Here is a 16789-nt window from a genome sequence, read left to right as displayed (position 1 = left end):
CATGGACCACACTCATTTCTCTCCCGTGATGTTGACTGCGCAGCCCAAGCCACCACTGCTGTGATGCTGCCCCGGGAAATAGGGCACGACCTCCTTTCCAACCCAAGAACCCATCTTCCTGGAGCTGTTCACTGCTGTTTCTCCCCAGAAGCCATTCCTCTCTGCTCTCCGTACCTCTCTCACGGCGCTTCATCAATCATCATTTTGGATAATTTCCTCTCCTCCATATTCCCCTACGGGTAAGAGCTCAAACCTCACCACTATCATTTTTTTTTTTCATGGTGATGGGGTTTCCTGTGCTTCAGAATACAGTTTAAATGGACTTTTCAAGTTAATGTTTATTGGAGTACAGTTGATTTACAATGTTGGGTTAGTTTCAGGGGTACAGCAAAGCGAATCCGTTATACATGCACATATATTCATTCTTTTTCAGGTTCTTTTCCCGTATAGGTCATTACAGAGCATTGAGTAGAGTTCCCTGTGCTCCACGGTAGGCTCTCATTAGTTATCTGTTCTATATGTAGTCGTGTGTGTGTCAGTTCTTTGCAAATGAAGCAACTGATACGGGATTAATCTCCACAATATACAAAGAGCTCATGCAGCTCAATATCAAAAAAACCAACCGCCCAATCCAAAAACGGGCAGAAGACCTAAAAAGACGCAATGGAAAGAAGAAGAGAACGTAAAAAAAGAAGCTACATAATATATATGTGTATAAGTGAATTATTTTACTGTACACCGGAAACTAATACAACATTGTAAAACAAATATATCCCGCTAAAAATTTTTTAAAAATTAAACAAAAACATAGATTTCCACTTGACCATGGCTAACAAGTCCGTGAATGAGAAAAGGACACATCTGGGGAGCAATGGACAAGCAGAAAAAAGGATAATTTCATTTTGTATATCCATTAGCGGGTTGGGACCATTTAACTGTCCTCCCAGCCAACTCTTGTAGAAGCTGGAGTGGGAGGCTGCGGCTTGCTTGCAGCTGATCTCAGCGGCACTATCTCTACTGGGTGGAAATTACACTGGCTCCTCTGTGGTTTGTGAAAACAGGATGTGAGAGCATCTGGTAAGTCTTGGGACGCAGCTTCAGGGAGCTCTGGGGCCTCCAGTATCTACTCTGCATGCTGTCTGTGGATGACAATTCACGCATTTCAATCTATTTCATTGATGTCTACCGATGCCTGGGTGTCCGGTTGGCAGTCATGGGTGAAGCAGCATCAAACGACAAGTCACGGGACTTCCCTGGTGGCACAGTGGTTGAGAGTCCGCCTGCCAATGCGGGGGACACGGGTTCGAGACCTAGTCCGGGAAGGTCCCACATGCCGCGGAGCAACTAAGCCCGTGCGCCACAACTACTGAGCCTGCGCTCTAGAGCCCGCGAGCCACAACTGAGCTCGCGCGCCACAACTACTGAGCTCGCGCGCCACAACTACTGAAGCCTGCGTGCCTAGAGCCCGTGCTCCACAACAAGAGAAGCCACCGCAATGAGAGGCCCGCGCACTGCAACCAAGAGTAGCCCCCGCTCGCCGCAACTAGAGAAAGCCTGCGCGCAGCAACAAAGACCCAAAGCAGCCAAACATAAATAAATAAAGTTAAACCTTAAAAAAAACAACAAAACAAAACATGGGTGCTTCCATTCTTCCCAGACTGACCCTTCCGTGCAAGGTCGCCTCACACCCTAAGATGCTACGGGGAGATCTCCCTTCAGCTTTGTCTCATTCTCTTTACTTCTTATTCTTTTTAAAAGCCCTTGGGAGGGGAGTTCCCTGGTGGCCCAGAGGTTAGGATTCTGGGCTTTCACTGCCGAGGCTCGGGTTCCATCCGTGGTCAGGAAACTAAGATCCCACAAGCTGAGCAATGCAGACAAAAAAATTTTTTTAAATAAATAAAAACCCTTGGGAGAGACTGAAACTTAAGCAGGAAGTTAAGTTTCCCACTTAACCGTTCCTACTTTGCACACTGGGAATAGCTCATTTCTGTGTCCAGAGCAAAGAAACAAAAGGAGCCAGTGGTTGTGTATGTGTATGTGTGTGTGTGTGTGTGTGTGTGTGTGTAAATGTATGTGGCGTGTGCATGAGTGCATGGAGAGACACTGGTGCACGGGGGAGACCACAGTACACAGCTATGCGTGAGGACTAACATGTAAACTGCAGCTCTGCCGTTGGTTCTGGAGTACATTAATTAAGCTTTTTCAAAACGTTCCCTCTTCCTCTATAAAATGGAGATAAGACCGGTCACCAGTATTTGTTGTGAGATTTAAAAATAAAGCGTCAAGTCCTGGAAGAGACACATGGATTGCCGCTGGGGGAGTCTGGTGTGGCAGAGGTGTGGGGAAGGACTCTGAGTTCTCCAGATATCAGGGCTCCCTCTTGCAAGTGGATGGCAGACAGTGAGATCCGAACCCAATTTGGGAAGGTCGTTCTGTACAGGATGCCGCCACGATGACTGCCGGGAGTCCTCCCGCAAACGCAACGGCAGTCAATACAAATATCACAATATCCCTGTAACGTAAGGCCCCCATGAATTTCTTCAACGCAGCTAAATCCAGGTGGAGACAGAGGCCACTCTCCTAACATGTGGGTTCATGAGAGGTTAACAAGCCAAAAAGAGGAAGAAAGGGAAAGAAAACCTGAATTTGGAAACTGGACATTATAACTTCTACCGTCCTTTGCCATGGTCCCAGCTTGTGGAAAATTTTAAAACTTGTGACAGGGCTTCCCTGGTGGCGCAGTGGTTGAGAGTCTGCCTGCCGATGCAGGGGACGCGGGTTCGTGCCCCGGTCCGGGAGGATCCCACATGCCGCGGAGTGGCTGGGCCCGTGAGCCATGGCCGCTGAGCCTGTGCGTCCGGAGCCTGTGCTCTGCAACGGGAGAGGCCGCAACAGTGAGAGGCCCGCGTACAGCAAAATAAATAAATAAATAAAAATAAATTAAAAATTGTGATAAATAATTCAACATGTGAGGTAACTATACAGTGTTCTTTACTTAGGGAATTGTTGAACTAATAATACAACTGAGAAGATTCTCCTCCAAGAAGCCTTTCAAAAGGCATCTAGAAGATCATAAAAGTCCAGCAAAACTCCAATGATTGCCCCAGACAGAAAGAAGAGAAAGAATGGAAGAGAAGGAGAAAGAATATTTGGACAACTAACAGTTGAAAATCTCCCCTGAACTGAAGAAACACAGAAAAGGTTAGATCCAACCAACCCAAGAGGGTCTAACCATCCTTAAATCCCATATGCCTCATCTAATCAATTCCTAACCAGGAGGCTATCAAGCGAATATAACCAGAAGCAATGTTGCTAGAAAGATAAGAGTCATGAAAGGAAGGACGCTTTGTCACCTTATGCTCTCAGATGTTCAGAATCTAGGGGAGGGCTCTGTTCCGTCGTGTGGCCCTGACACGGGATGTTGAGAGCCCAGAGTGTGCCATGTAAACAGTGACCATCGCTATCAAGAAAATCCAAGTTGTGCCCTAAAGAGTGTGACCCAAACAACTCCAGAGAGAGACAGGAAGCACATTCTAGGGACAGGGAAGTCCACCTTCGTCTGGACTGCTCTTTAGGACGGAGCTGAATTTATAACAAAGTCTACAAAACGTAAACTTTACAACAAACCCAACCGTAGTCCAACTCCAGAGTAGAATGTCTCACCATCTGTATCATCACATCAGATGGGCTGCCTTGGAAATAAGTGATTCTGGAAATTTTCACACAGAGCTGGACAACCCTTGCTCTGACCCTTGGAAACTGACTATGGGATGCTTGGACCATGAGTTGGTATCCATTTGGAGGAAACTCTGAGTGACCGGCTAAGGGGAGCTGGGCTGTTTTCTATGTCATGCAGAACCTTGGCCCAGCTCACGCACTCAGATTTACAACTCATTTTTAAATATTTCCTTTTAACAAATTATAGACTATGCAATATTTCAACAAGAAAATGTAAACACATTGAGGTAGGCAAGGAAAAAAAAAACCTCTTGGAAAGATAAATCCCAAACCCAGCATTTTATGTATGAGTAATTCACTTCAAACAGTGCCAGTCAAGTGGGAAACTAGGGATATTCTGAGATCATCTGAGGATAGAGCATGCTTGGCTTTTACGATGTTGGGTTGTTTTGAAAGAAAGAAGAGGGTTTTGTTTAAAACATCCGGATAATTACAGCTGATCAGAATTTACTATGTGCGATTTTGTTAACAGATAACGAAATGTTTACTTTCTCCATGTGTGTTTTTAAGCAGACTTTAGTTTCTAGAAACCTCAGATCTATAAGGGAAGATAGCTGTGGGGTTTATTCACCTGTGAATTAAAAATCTGTTGCCTTAGCAACCTGAACTACCCCGTGGCGGATGTGTTCTGTTCCTTAAGTGGTACTTCACATGGTTTGATTTTGCTGTCAGTCAACTTGTTTGGGGTTTTAAAGAGGTCATCTCAGTTCCAGAAGGTTGAAGAGAAACAGTCTTGGTGTTCTCTGTATGTACAACCGGGATGAATGTATCAAGCTTGCCGATGTGCTTTTGCAGCAAATGTAAGTTCTATGGTGCTTCTACGATGAGATTATACTCACCAAAGAGTTAGGAAACCCAAGGTGAAAACGACCCAAGCTTGTAAACGTCGTCCCTTTCTCCTGGCTTCAAGACAGCAACTCCTTTGCTATATGATCCAGTAATCCCACTCCTGGGCATATATCCGGGGAAAAGTCTAATTTGAAAAGATACGTGCACCCCAATATTCATAGCAGCACTATTTACAAGAGCCAGGATGTGGAAGCAACCTAAATGTCCATCGACAGAGGAATGGATAAAGAAGATGTGGTCTATATATACAGTGTTTGAAATTACATTAAGAAAGAGCCTCTGAAATGAACACCAGGTTAAACGCTGGACTCCAAGGAAAGGCGTCCAGTCACCCCGCCCTCATCTTTCCTGTGTTCATATCCACGGGGCATCTCAGATCTGAGTCTGTGACCAAGGTTTATCACTTTACAATTGAATTCTAACACCTCTGAAAAATCGTCGACCCAGGCCCCCTAAAAACATGCATTCAGAGATGAAATAAAACAGAGGTAGAGCACGTGGAACTCCAAGTGGGTGAGGACCCAGAGACACCAAGTTGAAGATTAAAAAAGAAGGGAGAGAGGAGCACATTGCATGTGCAGAAGGACGGATAAGGCAGTTACCCCGCACAGCCAGCCACCCCGTAGAGAAAAGAGGGACCCTGTGGTCCTGGTGGGGTAACTCACACCCCCACCCTGAAGGCAGTCCACCTCGCCAGAGTGGTTCAGCTACAAGAAGCTATGACACCGACTAGGATAAATAACGGAGTTGGTCCGAAGGTCAGGGAACTCTGAAGAGGTGGCTGCAAGACAGAACACCCAGGGTACCCACTTCTGGAAGAGAAAACACCCTCCCCTGCATCCGGGAGACAAAGGCTCTGGTGCCGGTGTCGACCTGCGGCAGCAGAAGCAAGGCTCCAGGAGGAGGAAAATGGCAAGCGGGACGCAAAGGGAGTCTGTGCCGGGCTCTGGTAGAGGCAGACTGACATCTTGAGACTCTGCCCTGAAAGTCCGCGGCGGGTCCGGAGAGATGCTGGGTCACCTTTGTTTGCCGGCACTTGGACGGGTTGCTTTTCCGTCTGTCATCCTGAGTTGCGGGCTCTGTGGTGTGTGTGTGTGTGTGTCTGTGTGTGTGTGTCTGTGTGTGTGTGATGGAGAGAGCTTCGTGACTGATTGTGTGTCCGAACTCCTGTCTCTTCCCTTGTGAGCCTTGGTCAGTGTTCTGAAACAGGGATGTCTTCAGAATCACTCTCCACGGAGCCCTGGCTTCGGTAGGACAGACAGACACCCGAGGGCTACAGGTGGCTCTGGACCTCATCGACAAGAAGCTCACGGTGGTCCCTACATATGCCCCCAAATTAACGGGGTCCTTCACGTCCCTCCAAGCTCGCTCCACAATCCTGTATCTGAAAAGCCTCCAGCGACTTTCTTCTCCTCCCTGTGTCTTCAGCCCGAAGTTAGAAACAGCGTCCTGGAGAAATGTCCCCAGACCTCCTGTGTCGTGTGTTGAGCCCACGCTCTGTAACTGGTCCTGCGTTAAATCTCATCCTTTGGGACACCTGGGTGGGACACCTCCACCAGCCTCTGACAGGTGCCTGCCTAAATCCTTTCCTTCCTCAGGGACCTGTGGCTTACAACTTAATTCGGTGTTCACTTCTGGCCGTTTTAATCCCAGCCTCACACCCCATCATCGTGCAAAAAGGTGCGTGGGTCAGTGAAATTCAGGAAGAAAGGAAAGCCTGACTGATAAAACGGGCCAAATGTTCCCTGTCGCTTCCACCTTTTTCATTTGGCCAAAGTTTCCTAATTGAAGACCATCACCGTTCCTCAAATAGGAAGCGTCACTTTCCTTGACCTCCATGCAAATTAGGAGGCTTGCATCCAAAGTACAGAGACACCTCCAGGGGTGTTTCTTGCCGAAAAGCACAGCTCAGCCTAACGACCCGTGGTCGCTGTGACCTTAAGAGGTTTCCTTAATGGGCTTTCCAGGTTTTCGCAGCTCATTCTCTGACCCTTCACCACCCCCAAAGGTGAAGGTCGGTCATCAAAGAATGAATGTCATAAAGCAGATGTCGTGAAGCAGACATCTGTAGTGGTAACAGACCGGGTGCTTTATGCTTTTCACGGCGTGGGAACCTCGCTCTACGAAGACCCCAGTAGGGATGTGGCAAGTGTACATTCTCGAGTCAGTTGGAAGGCTGCTCATTTTCTCACACTCTGGGCTCAGTACGCACCCCTTGAAGGAGGGGGTGGTGCTCTGGGGAGAAAAGGAGGGTCTCTCTCCTTTCACTCCCCAGAGAAGTTCACCTGAAATGTGCACACACACAGATTTCTCACCTTCCCAGGGTTGACTTGTAGTCTTCAGCGCCCAGTCTGACCACGGGGCATAATAAACTGACAATTACATAATCCCGTTCTGGGTTAAACTATAGGAGCATTTGGTTGCCTCAAATAATTAGTCTTCACCAGCAGCTTCACATCTAGAGCAAATCAGCTAGAGATGCAGAGCGGGTTTAAAATTGAAATCGCCACGGAATAAGATGTTGCGAAAGTGGACGATGCTTGGTGACAGCCAGATGTCTCTGTGAGATGCACCAGGTACTTAATCTTAAGAGAATTAGTAGCAGGTGAGCATCAGGCTCAGAGAGGACAAAAGTAAAAACAATAAACCTGAAAACTACAGGCAACTTGGAATAAGGATAAGGATCACAGTGGTGACTCCAAGATGCTCAGGAATCTAGACTTCTTTGATTTTTCTGCTCTAACACTCCAACATGTTGACTTCCATCCTCAAGCTTGCCACGTGGCTCAAGATGGATGCTGAAGCTCCAGCCATTGTGTCTACATCCCTGGAAGCAGAAATGAGGGAGCAGTGTGGAATCAAAGGGCCTACCTTCTGGGACTTCCCTGGCTGCCCAGTGGTTAAGACTCTGCACTTCCACAGCAGGGGGCCAGGGTTCGATCCCTGGTCAGGGAACTAAGATGCTGCATGCCGTGCAGCCCTGCCAAAAATTAAAAACAAACCGAACCAAACAAAACAACGCCCAAAGGGCCTACCTTCCAACTCAATATTCTCAGCAGCCTTCCTAAATGTCCCACAATGCTCCTAACTGAAATCCTATGAACTTAGTCACATGGCCACACCTAGTTGAATGAGAGGCTAGCAGACGTAATTTGTACACTAATCTGGGGACATTATCACCCTCTTCAAAAGGCAAAAACCTTGAGCTCAACTGAGAATGGCCTTCAGTTATCAACCAGCAGTTTCTGCTCAGAATGTCACAAAATAACTCACGTCAGGGCAGGTTAGAGATGGGGCCAACTGAGATTTATGAGCCCCAAATGCCAGCTTCTGGAGGACCAACATGCTCCCCTCCACTCGTAGCCCCAAACAAGCCAAGCGCTCACTCTGCACTTTGGGGTCCTGGCCACTTTTCCCTTCTCATCACACAATACACCCCTGCAACCCGTGTCCGCTGGAGGTTAGACTCTGAAATGGGTGGGCAGGGTTGTGCTTCTCTGGAAGCTCCAGAGGAGAGTCTGTCCTCTTGTCTCCTCCAGCTCTTAGGGGCCACCTCCATGGCTTGGTTCAGGCTCATGGCCCCTTTGTCCATCTTTAAAACCAGGAGCACACACTCTTCCGATCTCTATCTCTCTCTGTCTCTCTGTCTCTCAATCTCTCCCCCCATCTCCTTCTCTAACTCCACCCTCCTGCTTGCCTCTTACTAGGACCCTTGTCAAGACATATAGGGACCACCTGAGTACCCCAGGGTCAGTTCCCCATCTCAAGACCCTTAATCACTCCTGCAATGTCCCTTTTGCCACATAAGCTAACAAATCAAAATCGTTATTTACCCTCCAGAAGGGCACGTGTTTGACAATTGAGTTGCATTTCACTTCAAAGAGAAAGTCAAGCGGAGAAGACTTGTTTTTGACATAAATGGGTGCTGAGTACCGCAGAAGTTGAGAAAGCTTGTACGTATGGAAAGTATAAGGCTGGCTCTTAGATTGTGGTTAAAATTCACGGTAATGAACGCAGCAACGAGTTATTTCACTCATGATATAGATCATTATGTTAATACAGATCGAATTGGCAAGGTAACTATGCAGGGAGCGCCCTCGCCCCTTTTCCAGGTGAGGATACAGTGAGAAGACGCCGTCCAGGAACCAGGAACTGCGTCCTCACCAGACACAGAACCTGCCTCACCGGGATCTTGGGGGTTCAGCTTCCAGAACTGTGAGAAAGAAATGTCTGTTGTTTATGAGACCCCCAGTCTGTGATATTCTGTGACGGCAGCCTGAACAGACTAAGACGGGGGCCTTGCGGAGGGTGGACAAGGCAGGATGCAGGATGCAAGGCGGCTGATCTGGGGAGTCCACGTGAGCTCAAACTGAGGGCACTTCGTAGAGAGGAAGCTTTTGTGAACTTCAAAGCCTACCCTGGGAACTCTGACGCCTGGTCTCAGCAAATACCTGACATCCGCTCAGTCTAAAAAGACTTTTCTCAGGGAACCTCCTACACTGCTGGTGGGAATGTCAACTGGTGCAGCCACTATGGAGAACAGGATGGAGGTTCCTTCAAACACGAAAAATAGGGCTTCCCTGGTGGCGCAGTGGTTGGGAGTCCACCTGCCGATGCAGGGGACGCGGGTTTGTGCCCCGGTCCGGGAAGATCCCACATGCTGCGGAGCGGCTGGGCCCGTGAGCCATGGCCGCGGAGCCTGCGCGTCCGGAGCCTGTGCTCCGCAACGGGAGAGGCCACAGCAGTGAGAGGCACGCGTACCGCAAAAAACCCCCAAAACAAACAAAAAAACGAAAAACAGAGCTCCCATACGATCCAGCAATCCCACTCCTGGACATATACCCTGAGAAAACCGTAACTCAAAAAGACATGCGCCCCAATGTTCACTGCAGCTCTATTTACAATAGCCAGGACACGGAAGCAACCTAAGTGTCCATCGACAGATGAACGGATGAAGAAATGTGGCACATATATACAATGGAATATTACTCAGCCATAAAAAGAAACGAAATTGAATTATTTGTAGTGAGGTGGACGGACCTAGAGTCTGTCATACAGAGTGAAGTAAGTCAGAAAGAGAAAAACAGATACCATATGCTGACACATATATGGAATCTAAAAAAAAAAAAGGTTCTGAAGAACCTAGGGGCGGGACAGGAATAAAGACACAGACGTAGAGAATGGACATGAGGACACGGGGAGGGTGAAGGGTAAGCAGGGACGAAGTGAGAGAGTGGCATGGACATATGTACACTATCAAACGTAAAATAGATAGCTAGTGGGAAGCAGCCACATAGCACAGGGAGATCAGCTCGGTGCTTTGTGACCACCTAGAGGGGTGGGAGAGGGAGAGTTGGAGGGAGGGAGACGCAAGAGGGAGGGGATATGGGGATATATGTATACGTATAGCTGATTCACTTTGTTATACAGCAGAAACTAACACACCATTGTAAAGCAGTTACACTCCAATGAAGATGTAAAAAATAAAAATTACTTTTAACATGAAAAATAGATGTGGGGTGTGTGTGTGTGTGTGTGTGTGTGTGTAATGGAATATTACTCAGCCATAAAAAAGAATAAAATAATGCCATTTGCAGCAACATAGATGGACCTAGAGATTATCGTACCAAGTGAAGTAAGTCAGACAAAGACAAATATAGGATATCACTCATATGTGGAATCTGATTTTTAAAAAGTGCTATAAATGAACTTATTTACAAAACAGAAACAGACTCACAGATTTTGAAAACAAACTTATGGTTACCAAAGGGGGAAGCGGGGGGCGGGGATAAATTAGGAGCTTGGGATTAACATATACACACTACTATATATAAAATAGGTAAACAGCAAGGACCTACTGTAGAGCACGGGGAACCCTACTCCGTAGTCAATACTCTGTAATAGCCCATAAGGGAAAACAATCTGAAAAGGAATGGATACATGTATAACTGAATCACTCTGCTGTACACCTGAAACTAACACAACATTGTAAGCCAACTACACTCCAATAAAATTTTTAAAAATAAAATGACCTTAGTATGGATTTTGACCAAATCTCACTTTCTTACACGAACAAGGTAACGGCACTGAAACGCAGAATGATGAGAGACAAAGACAGACAGTGGGCATTGGCTCTTCCTAATATTTAAAGACACGTCCCTAAGCTCTTGAGAGACAGGGTAACCCGTGAAGTCACCAGCGTCCTGGGATGGGCACCGTTTTCATCTCCAACTCACGCCTAAGGGAACAGAAGCCCAGAGAAATTGGGGAACGAGGCCAAGTTTCCACAAGCAGTAAGTGGAGACATCCTTAGAAGAACGGGGTCTGTAATATGGCAAAGACAGTGGGACACACCAGTTCCTTATTAACAATCCCACAGATTGCGGGGAACAGGGATTTTTCTGTTTGTTAGTAGCGACTTTCATTGTCCAGCGCTTAAATTATCAGTGGAATTTCCATTGGACTGTGTGTATCTTTGATGAACATGGCCTGTGGGTATGAAGAGCCACATCTGAGCAGCAAATAAAGTAAGATGTGTTTATTGCAACCGATGTTATGAAGTTCTAGGAAGGAAAATACTATAAGACTGGGGCTAGAGAAAAACAAACTGAGCACAGTCCTTCTGATTTAAGAGTATCCCGTTTTTGCGGTAACATAGCAATGCTCTTACACACTCTGGATGGCCCTCTCCGCCTCTCTCGTATTTAATGAGATTGGATGAGGCATCTTAAACCGCTCATCTGCAATCTACACACGAGTGGATTTTAAAGAATTGGGCGAAACTGTGCTGTCATGCCGCCGTAAGGTCTGTGCACCTCAGCCAACACAAGCACACGTCAGGTGTGAGAAGAAGCAGGCAGGTGCAAACACCTTTACCCTTCCGAGAACGTGTAACGTGCAAATGCAGACACGGCGATTCCTCGAAAGGCCTGTAAAATGCCATTTAACATAAACACACTGAGAATATGTTTTAAAGGTAGCAAAATGCAGCACAGATGGAAGAAAGAACCCAGAGAACGTGAGGAACAGAGAAAGCCAGTCTGGGTGGATCACAGAAAAGAGGAACTTACGATATCTGTATTCAACAGCAAGAGTTTGGAAACGGTCTGAAACCCTGGGACCACTGCCTAAAATTTTCCACTTTCCTCAGCCAGACTAGAAACTGCATTAAATATAAAAAAAAAAAAAAAAAAAGTGAAGGTTTTTGCACCAAGAAAAATACATCCATCCATTGTAGCATCTCATGAACTAAGGCAGAATGGAAAAACCAGAACCAAGCCATGCTCCTAAGGTGATGCCCAAATGCAAAGGAAACGGGCCAGGGGTTGGAGGTGGGAGTTCAGATTTCCGAGGAGTGTCAAATTCTGGTCCTCGTTTGAGCTGCAATGAGGTGACTGACTACCTCTGAATCTCCCACAGGTTGGGCCTTTCCAACTCAACAGCACCAAATCCCTGAAAGACATTATTTCAAGCACGGCTTTACAGCCAAATAAGTTGAGAAGCCACAAAGCAGTATCATTTCTGGGGCACTGAGATGGTGCCTAGATAAGTTGCTAGAGCTGCCATAATAAAGTAGCACAGAAAAGGAGGCTTAAATAACAAACATTTATTTCTCCCCGCCCTGGAGGCTGGAGTCTGAGATCCAGGTGTGGGCAGGGCTGGTCCCTGCCGAGGCCTCTCTCCTGGGCGTGTAGACGGCCGTCTCCTCCCTGTGTCCTCACGGGGTCGCCCCTCTCTGCGCGTCTGTGTCCTGATCTCCTCTTCTTGTAAGGACCCCAGTCCTGAGGGATCAGGACCCACCCTAATGACCTCATTTTACCTTCCTCACGTCTTTAAAGACCCTGTTTCCAAATACAGCCCCCTTCCAAGGTCCTGGGGGTGAGAACTTCAACATGTGGATTTTGATGGGGCACAATTAGCCCATAACAGTGTCCCGACAAAGTGCTTGGTGCCGCAACAGTCTGCGTATGTCACTGGTTTTTGCTCAGCATCTTTTTATGGAGCACGGGGATGCAGGCCCCATCCACTGGCTTCAGACAACATGGCAGGAAAGAGAGGACAGTTTAGGTCAGCAAGCTCAGGTCATGAAGAACTTTCCATGCGACGCCTGACCGTTGTGATTTATCCTCTAGATCAGAGGCCGACCCACTATAGCGCATGGGCCGAATCTGGGCCACCATCTGTTTCTCGTAAAAAAGTTTTATTGGCACAGAGCTACGCCGGTTCCTTGACATATTTTCTATGGCTGCTTTTGCAATAAAGTGGCAGAGTCGAGGAGCTGCCATGGAAGCCAGATACCCTGCAAAGCCTGAGATACAATTACTCCCCGACCAGTTCCAAAAAAAAAAAAAAATTAAAATATGCCGATCCCTGCTTTAAATGACGTGGAGCGATTGGAAAGGATTTTACTCAAGAGAATGATACACGCACGTTTACAGTTTTACAATCAGTCAAGGAGTCCTGTAGGGATTTGGACCAGAGGGAATTGACAGATGCAGTAGGATCCCAAGGGAGACGGGGCATGGGGATGAAAGATGCGGATACGTGTGTCTCTCAGGGACACATGGGGAAGCAGCGCCTGGTCCCGACAGCCTGAAATGTGCATCAAGACACAGGTGGTATGCCTGTCTTCTGAGAGAGAAAATGGTGGGATGAGGCATGTTTGGAAATGTTTACAGGGCTCAGCCTACGAGTTAAGAGGGAAGAACGGCATGTGAAGGGAGATTCTGGTGCCACCTACATACCTGGCAGGGTGGGACAGCACCGCTCAGTAGGTGACTGTCTCCGCGGGGACCTGAGCCCAGGTGTAGCCTTGGAGAACGTGGTCTTAGAGGCTGAGCCAGGCTTGCGGACTGCGGGGCTGGTGCCCGCCAGGGGGCCTCAAAGCAAAGCTGCTTTGCATCGGCCACTGTTAACAGGAGTGGCTGATGTGTTTCCAATGTCTATTGGGGTTTAAAATGCAGAACTCCCTACCCTGCGCCAGCCGTCCAAGCATGAATGGCTTGATGAGCGCAGATGACCGATGCAGAGGGTGTAGACCTTGGTGTGAATTGTCTTCTCTTGGAAGATGAGGTTGGTTGAGACCGACCTGCTCCTTCCGAGTCACCCAGCTGTGTATCAGGGTCCTAGCTCACCAGAAGGAAGTGACTTTTAAAGCCGAGTGACAGAAATCTACTGGACGAATAAAAAATACCTCTCAAATCCCAGGGGAAAGACTCTTGAAGTGGCGTCAGCTGCCCTCTCGTGGACACACTTTGAACAAAAAAGATCCCGTGGGCCTGTGACACAAAATACTTTTTCAATTGTGGACGGGTTGTTTCCGGAATAAAGAGAGAAGAGAAATGTGCAAATGTTTCTTGTTAATTTATACAGTTGTTTAATCACCCACAAAACCACACAGCAATGTCAGCAGATACTCTGTATACAGACGGCTGGTAGGGTTGCAGTTCAAATGACCATAAAGTAAACTAGTTCTTCCCTTTTGCAAAGATTAGGCAGTGATAAGTTTTTGTTTTTTTTTTTTAATGTTCAAATTGGCCACGTTTAAATCTGTTGGGTGTGCTTATCTCTGGAGAGTTTTGTAAGATCCACGAGCGTCATCATGTAACATAATCCATCGGCAACCACAGAATCACGCCTGGTATTTCTACACAGTTTTACAATCGTTGGCGCAAAGGCCCCTGGGGGCAACAGGTAGGAGGGGCAGCATTTTCCGTACCTTCTTCTGCTTGGTTACAACACTTTCTTTTTTTATTCCTGGTTCCACAAGCACTTTTCAGAATGGAACAAGTAGGTGGCAATACTTCATTGCTGGATCCATGAAGCCAGGCGGATCTGAGCCCACTTAGAGAGCCAGGGACTTCCCACAGTGCAGGGAGGAGCTGCTCAGGAGCACGGCTAGTAAGTGAACGATGTTCCTGCTGTGTGTCGTCCTTTCTGGTCCCGGTGGGTGACAGGGAAGAGACAAAAGACAGCATATTCTAAAGGGTCCTCGGTGTGTTCACCAGATCCCACAGTCCTTGACGGGGACAACTGTACCCCCAGAGGACACCTGGCAATATCTGGAGACATCATGGTTGCCATAACCTGGGGGTAGGGGTGCAACTGGCATCTGGTGGGTGGAGACCAGGGATGCTGCGTAACATCGTACAAGTACAGAGGACACCCCACCCCAGAATGGTACAGAGCCAAATGTCAGGGCTGCCGATGCCAAGAAACCCCATGTGAGCATGGGAGATTCTATCTGTCTATCTGTCTACCCATTCATCTATACATCCATCCATCTGTCCATCCATCCGTCCATCCATCCATCCATCCATATGTCCATCCATCCATCCGTCCATCCATCCATCCATATGTCCATCCATCCATCCGTCCGTCCGTCCGTCTGTCCGTCCGTCCATCCGTCCATCCATCCATCCATCCGTCCGTCCATCCATCCATCCGTCCATCCGTCCATCCGTCCATCCATCCGTCCATCCATCCATCTACCCATCCATCCATCCATCCATCCATCCATCCATCCATCCATCCGTCCATCCATCCATCCATCTACCCATCCATCCATCCAAGCTTATCTGCCTGTCATCTATCTATCTATCCACCCATCTATCTGAACTCAGGCTAATACACATGGTATTGAGGGCGGAAAGCCGATGTCTCTATTCATGAAAACAAGAATAGTGGGACAGTAGGCAAGACTGGGGTGTGTGGGCAAGCAGAGTGGAGCCCAGAGAGCAGCCCCATGGAGTTCTGGAAGGGCCCCCCACCTACTGGGGCATAGAAACCCTGGTCCCAAGTTCCCCAGTCCATAAGTGTTGGATTCAGACCAATCAACTTCCCTTTATCACCTAATAAATACTCCATTAGGCCACCACAATTTGAGTCAAGGATTCTCAGAACAGGATAAAGAACAGCTTCCTGCTACACTGAGGATCTTCGTAGACTTTCCTGGGACTGAGCACTTTCCAGGGATGTGGAGACTTTAGTTTTAAAACCATGAACTTCTCAGGTAGGCTGGGATGACCTGGTCACCCTAATTCCTGGGGTGGGGGAATAATCAAATAAGTAAAGAGCTGTGAGAAGCAAAATTTGTCTAAGTCATAACGTGCTCAGGGAAACACCATTGCCCGGGGTAGGGGACAGGCAGGGGCTTGAAAAAAGGAGGGCTGTCAAGGAACACCAGATGTAAAAAGATGGATCAGGCCACGTGTATTTCGCAAATATGATTCTATTATCATTTCCCGCCAGAGTTAAACGTTTCCTTTAAATAGACCCACCTATTCTCCAGGGTGGCTTCAGAGGACTTCACTGGAAAGCAACTGAATTTGTAAAACAGAAAATATGAACAAAACTTAATTCTACAGTATTTTAGGAAACAAGGGATCGTTATCTGACGTTTCAAATTTAAATCCCAATAGATATTAGGCCTTCCAAAGATAAGAATAAAGAGAATGTGCTTAAAGTCCCAAACTCAGGTATACTCATGGGCTTCCTGTCTTGCGTTTGTCACCCTTCTGACTATAGGACACAATTAGCCTGCGACTGAGACCGTATTTCCAAGATCTGTGGAGATCTGCCATCTCTGCACAGAGTGCAGCCCAAGAACTTCAACCTAATTCTTTCCACTGAGCCAACAAAATAAAGTATCTGCGAAGCACGATGGGCACTGGCAAGTGGTGAAGGTATACAAGATGTGAATGGCCTTCACGGGGGAGTCAGCTCCGGGAAGAGGAAAACCTCACACACATTCTACAGATAAATGGGTTCACTCTGCACTGAATCCATGAATTAAATTCTCAGATAATCCCAGGGCCTCCTTTCCCGAGAAGGTGAAAACCACCATCATCACAATTACCATTATCCCAACAAGGAACGGAGTACATTTAGATGATCCAGGTTTTGTGCAGGCTTGAAGCTTATAGAATCTGGGGGGTATCGACGGAAAAAATGCACAGCCTAAAAGCTGTGAGTTATGTTTTATTCGGGGACCTGACTGAGGACTACAGCCCAGGAGACAGACTCTCAGAGCTCTGAGAGTAGGCTCCAAAGAGCTCAGGGAAGAGCCTGGGTATATAGGAGTTTTTGCTGAAAAAAGCCCCCAAAAAACACGTGCAGTTGGACATCATAGTTACTGCTAATCACAAAAAACCAGACATCTCAGGTTAATGAGTTTCGCACTTTTCTATGCATGGGAAGACGC

At 47.3% G+C, this 16789-nt stretch overlaps 1 protein-coding gene across 2 annotated transcripts in view; it reads right to left on the bottom strand.

Moving 5' to 3' along the window:
• Nucleotides 1–16789, bottom strand: part of PRKX (protein kinase cAMP-dependent X-linked catalytic subunit) — a 148311-nt gene that overhangs the window by 15930 nt on the left and 115592 nt on the right. Inside the window, exon 9 of one of the 2 annotated variants that reach the window (XM_089904843.1) lies at nt 15890–15908. The exons of the other annotated variant lie outside the window; for it this stretch is intronic. The gene's annotated coding sequence lies outside the window, so the exon portion shown is untranslated. Of the gene's footprint in view, nt 1–15889; nt 15909–16789 lie in introns of those variants that run through there. 2 annotated transcript variants of the gene reach the window in all.

The sequence above is a fragment of the Delphinapterus leucas genome, chromosome X, assembly GCF_059928025.1.
Source record: "Delphinapterus leucas isolate spDelLeu-1000000601 "Yukka" chromosome X, BTC_Dleu_Yukka2, whole genome shotgun sequence".
Taxonomy (NCBI): domain Eukaryota; kingdom Metazoa; phylum Chordata; class Mammalia; order Artiodactyla; family Monodontidae; genus Delphinapterus; species Delphinapterus leucas.
This window is presented reverse-complemented; position numbering and strand designations above follow the sequence as displayed.